The following is a 6000-nucleotide window of genomic DNA, read 5'->3' as shown; positions in this document are numbered from 1 at the left end:
CACTCAGTCGTGTCTGACTCTTTGTAACCCCATGACCTGCAGCACACAGGCCTCTTTGTCCATCACCAACTCCCAGAGTCCACCCAAACCCATATCCATTGAGTCGGTGATACCATTCAACTATCTCATCCTGTCATGCCCTTCTCCTCCTGCCCTCACTCTTTCCCAGAATCAGGATCTTTCAAATGAGTCAGCTCTTCGCATCGGGTGGCCAAAGTATCGGAGTTTCAGCTTCAACATCAGTCCTCCCAATGAACATCCAGGACTGATCTCCTTTTGGATGGACTGGTGGATCTCCTTGCAGTCCAGGAGATTCTCAAGAGTCTTCTCCAACACCACAGTTCAAAAGCATCGATTCTTGGGTGCTCAGCTTTCTTTATAGTCCAAATTTCACATCCATACATGACCACTGGAAAAATGATAGCTTTGACTACACGGACCTTTCTTGACAAAGTAATGTCTCTACTTTTTAATATGCTGTTTAGGTTGGTCATAACTTTCCTTCCAAGGAGTAAGTGTCTTTTAATTTCATAGCTGCAATCACCATCTGCAGTGATTTTGGAGCCCAGATAAATAAAGTCAGCCACTGTTTCCCCATCTATTTGTCATGAAGTGACAGGACCCGATGACATAATCTTTGTTTTCTGAATGTTTAGCTTTTGGCCAACTTTTTCACTCTCCTCTTTCACTTTCATCAAGAGACCCTTTATTTCTTCACTTTCTACCAGAAGGGTGGTGTCATGTGAGTATCTGAGGTTATTGATATTTCTCCCAGCAATCTTGATTCCAGCTTCTGTTTCCTCCAGCCCAGCATTTGTCATGAGGTACTCTACATCAGTACAGTCATTTCAGTTGCTCAGTCGTGTCCAACTCTTTGCGATCCCATGAATCACAGCACGCCAGGCCTCCTTGTTCCTCACCAACTCCCGGAGTTCACTCAAACACATGTCCATCGAGTTAGTGATGCCATCCAGCCATCTCATCCTCTGTCATCCCCTTCTCCTCCTGCCCCCAATTCCTCCCAGCATCAGAGTCTCTTCCAATGAGTCAACTCTTCACATGAGTTGGCCAAAGTACTGGAGTTTCAGCCTTAGAATCATTCCTTCCAAAGAAATCCCAGGGCTGATCTCCTTCAGAATGAACTGGTTGGATCTCCTTGCAGTCCAAGGGAGTCTCAAGAGTCTTCTCCAACACCACAGTTCAAGTACTCTGAATATAAATAAATAAATAAACAAACCAGGTGACAACATACAGCCCTGACGTACTCCTTTTCCTATTTGGAACCAGTCTGTTGTTCCATGTCCAGTTCTAACTGTTGCTTCCTGACCTGCATACAGATTTTTAAAGAGGCAGGTGGTCTGGTATTCCCATCTCTTTCATAATTTTCCACAGTTTATTGTGACCCCCACAGTCAAGGGCTTTGGCATAGTCAATAGAGCAGAAATAGATGTTTTTTGGGAACTCTCTTGATCTAACTATGTGCTGATGGTTGCAGTTGAACTTCCAACCTGGTCGTTTTCTGGCCTGAGGTGATCCAGCCCTCAGGTCTACAGGCTCTATGGTCAGATTAATGGAAAACTCTAAGAGGGTTTACACCAAAGGGGACCTTTCCAGATATCTGCTGCCAGTCCCGTCGTCCCTGTGGTGAGTCCCTGCTGACTGATGCCTCCTCAGGACACCCTCCAACAAAAGCAGGTAGTTCAGTCTGTTTCCTGTGGAGTCACTGCTCCTTTCTTCTGAGTCTTGGTGCACAAGGTTTTTTTTTGTCCTTTAAACTGAAGTCTCTGTTTGCCCTAGTCCTGTGGAAGTCTTGTAATCAAATCTTGCAGGCCTTCACGGTCAGATTCCCTGGGGATTCCTAGTCCCTTTGTCAGGTCCCCAGGTTTAGAAGCCTGATGTGGGATTCTGAACCTACACAACAGAAGGAGAACTACTTTGGTATTATTGTTCTCCAGTTTGTGGGTCACTGACCCAGCAGGTTTGGGGTTTGATTTTATCATGATTGTGCCCCTCCTACTGTCTCACTGTGGCCTCTTCTTTGTCTTTGGATGTGGAGTATCTTTTTTTAGTAGGTCCGGCATCCTCTTGGCAATGGTTGTTCAGCAACTTGTTGTGATTTTAGTGTTCTCACAGGAGGAGATGAGTGCACATCCTTCTACTCTGCCATCTTGAACAGGAAGCTGCCTATATCTTTTTGAATTATGGTTATCTGTGGGGTGACTTTGAAGTAACATAGGTATTAGCAAGATCAGACTGTCATAGCTGCATCTGTGATTGCAAGGCATGAGAAGAGGTGGTATTAAAGTATCACAGAAGCCTGGCAATCTCTTCAAGACTGAGAACCATGGTGAGGTTTGCCCACTAGATGCTAGAACCAAAATAAGAAACAATCCAAGAAGCATACTGAAAGAGAAAGAAATACCTTCTCTTCTTATATCCTCACTTCTGCCTCTATACTGTTAAAGCAGCCATAGACAAAAGGTAAATGAATGAGGGCAAGATTTGCTCTAGAGGCTATAGTTGTATGATCACTACTCTAGAGTATACAAAGATTCCACAACAAGTATTTTGGGAAATAAGAAACCATTTCTTTAGTGCAAATTTGGCATAATGTATTCTGTTAGTTTCTGTTATCTAATGAGTTTATTATTTTGCCTTCAGTTCTAATATGTTTTTCCTGGATATAGTGTTTTCATTTGGTCTTCCATTGTCCTGTATTTTAGCACTTTAAGGATAGTATTCTATTGTCTTCAGTTTTGAATTTTTCTGACCAAAATCTATGCTTTACTTTTTGTTTGATAATATATGTTTGTTTGTTTGTTTGTTTTCCTTCTTGTTGCTTTGACAGTATTTTCCATCCCTTTTCAGAAAATTTATCCTGCTGTGCATTCATTCTATTTTCTTTCTGTTCCTTTTCTTGGGTTTTTGTGAAGTTTCTTGTATCTGTGTGTTTAGAGTTGCTGTCCACTTTCAAAAGAAAATTTCACCATTATAGTTACTAATATTTTCTAATCACCTCCTTTCTAATTTTATTTGTAATATTTTCTCAGTTATCACTGAATGCCTGTCAGGTTTTTGTTTTTCATTTTTAACTTTATAATTGTGTTTGATTTGTTTCAATTGCTTTGTATTTATGTTTAAATTTTCCTTGAATTGTTTCCTTTTTCTCAGGTATCACAGTCATTTGCTGCTTATTATACAGTATCTAAATATGGTTGGTTCATTTAATTTCTACAAAGTTTACATTTTGTGATGGAAGCCAGGTCTTATAGTAATTACTTGCTCATGAGTAGATGTGGAAGCATCTTAAACTCTGTATTTTTTCCATGTTACCTGAATTTTATAAATGTAGTATAATGAGTTTATTAATATATTCATTTCACACATTCCAGTGAGAATGTTTTATTCTTTGTATATTGAAGTCCATTAGTTGTTAATATTGTGGATATAACTTTTGAAGCTAATTTATTGATGGGTGTTATGGCAAAAATGGCAGAGTAGGAAGACCTTGAGTTTACCTCCTGCCACAGGCACACCAAAATTGCAACCACTTACAAAGCACCTATCTATATAAGTAACCTAAGGACTGTCAGAAAAATTTTCCACATCTAAAGACCTGAAGGAGGAACAACAGTGAGGTGGATAGGAGAGGCAGAGATACATTATACTCAGGACTGACACCCCTGGGTTAGCAACGCACAAGTGGAAGGAGTATCATATGTAGACGTCGTTGCCAATTAACACACAGCTGTTCAACATCCCCACATTAGGCTTCCGAGTGCAGGAGGGCCTGCACAGGGAAGAAAAGCCCTCAGAAAATCTAGTTTTGACAGCCTTCAAGCTTTCTCTTTGGAAAAGCTGGAAGGCTATAGGAAGCAGAAACATCACTCTTTAACCATGAATACAAAATGTCACACACTCTAAGTCCCAGTACACAAGCAGTAATTTGAAAGAAGCAAGGGTCAGACCCACCTGATCATCTTGGAGAGCCTCCTGGATAGGTGAAAGCAACTGAGACTCCCCTTGGAAAGGGAACACTGGAAGTAGTCATTTGGAAGTAGCCATTTTGAGGAGCTCTTTCTACTGTGATGACATCAGCCTACCAAGTGTCATTTTGGAAACTTAAACCTATCAGTACTGGAGGACATACCCACCCATGATCAGTTCCAGCAGGTTAGTTCCAACCCAAACTCCATTGAGCTGTGCAGACAGCAAATCAGGGACCCATCGCCACCCCCAGGAGGCCAACACCAGCCTGACTACCCCTTGGCTAAGCAGACAGCTGCATGAGGACCTGGCCCTACTCTCCAGTGGGCCAGTAGCAGCACTACCCACCACCCCTGGCTACTCAACCAATCATGAGGATGGGATCCCTTACCATCCAGTGGATTCAAAGCAAATGTACAACGCATAGCCACATAGCCAACTCAGCTGAGGTCCAACCCCACCTGCCAGCATGCCTAATATACTAACTAACCATTACAGAAGGGTACATGCTTCCCATATGAGGGCAGCACTGGGCTTATACCTCTGATGACCAAATGAGAGAATGCTTCTGGACCTCATTGGATGTTTCCTACACAAAGTCACTTATCCAAGATTGAAAACTATAACTGATGTACATAGGAAAATACATAGAGAACTGGGCAAAATAAGGAGACAGAGAAATAGATTCCAGATGATGAAATAAGACAAAGTCTCAGAAAAAGAACTAAACGGAGAGGAGATAATCAATCTACTCGATAGAGAGTTGAAGGTAATGATCTAAAAGTGCTCATGGAACTCAGAAAGAAAATGAATGAACACAATAAGGATTTCAGCAAAGTTAGAAACTATAAATAAAAATCAAACAGAGCTGAAGAATACAATAGCTGAAATAAAATCCACACCAGAAGGAATTATCAGTAGATTAGATCAGAGGAATGGATCAGTGCTCTGAAAGACAGGTAATTGGTAATTACACATGATGAACTTAAAATAGAACAGAATTTTTTAATTATAATAATCTAAGAGACTCTGGGGATGACATCAAGTATGCCAACATTCACACTATAGGGATCACAAAAGGAAAAGAGATAAATGGAGAGAAAAATTATATGAAGAAATAATAGCTGAAAACATCCCTACCCCATGAAGGAAAAAGACCCCTAGGTCCAGGAAGTATAGAAATTCATGTTAGATTAATTCATAGATCCACAACAAGACACATTAACATTAAATTATCAACTATTAAAAATAATGAGAGAATCTTAAAAGCAGCAAGATAACAACAAATAGTTACATTCAAAGAAATTTGTATAAGACTATCAGGTGACTTTTTAGTAGAAAATAGGCAGGCCAGATGGAGAAGGAAATGGCGACCCACTCCAGTGTTCTTGCCTGGAGAATCCCAGGGATGGCGGAGCCTGGTGGGCTGCCATCTCTGGGCTCACACAGAGTCGGACACGACTGAGTGACTTAGCAACAGCAGCAGCAGGCAGGCCAGAAATGAGTAGCATGGGCATGATGCATTCAAAGTGATAAAAGGAAAAACCTGCAACTAAGAATACTCTACCCAGCAATGTAATTATTCAGATTTGAAGAAGAGATAAAGATTTTTTCCAGACAAATAAAAGCTAAAATGGTTAAGAATCATTATACTGGCTTTATAAGCAATGGTAAAGGAACTGTAAGCAGATAAAAAAAAAAAAACACAACAAAAAATGGGAAACTTATGAATGAGAAATATCATTGGTAAAAAAAAATATAAAGTAGTTTATCAACCATTTATAAAGTTATAAGAAGGTCAAAAGACAAAAGTAGTAAAATATTTTATACTCACAATATGTGATAAGGATAGCCAAAGCAAAAAGATATAAAATATGGTGTCAAAACCATTATACGTAGGACATGGATTTAAAATGTAAGGCTGCTAGAATGCAAAAGATTCCACCTACCAATGCAGAACATATGGAGATATGGGTTCAATCCCTGAGCTGGGAATATCCCCTAGAGTGGGAA

This window comes from Bos indicus x Bos taurus, chromosome 5 (genome assembly GCF_003369695.1).
Source record: "Bos indicus x Bos taurus breed Angus x Brahman F1 hybrid chromosome 5, Bos_hybrid_MaternalHap_v2.0, whole genome shotgun sequence".
NCBI lineage: Eukaryota > Metazoa > Chordata > Mammalia > Artiodactyla > Bovidae > Bos > Bos indicus x Bos taurus.
Note: the sequence above shows the minus strand (reverse complement) of the source record.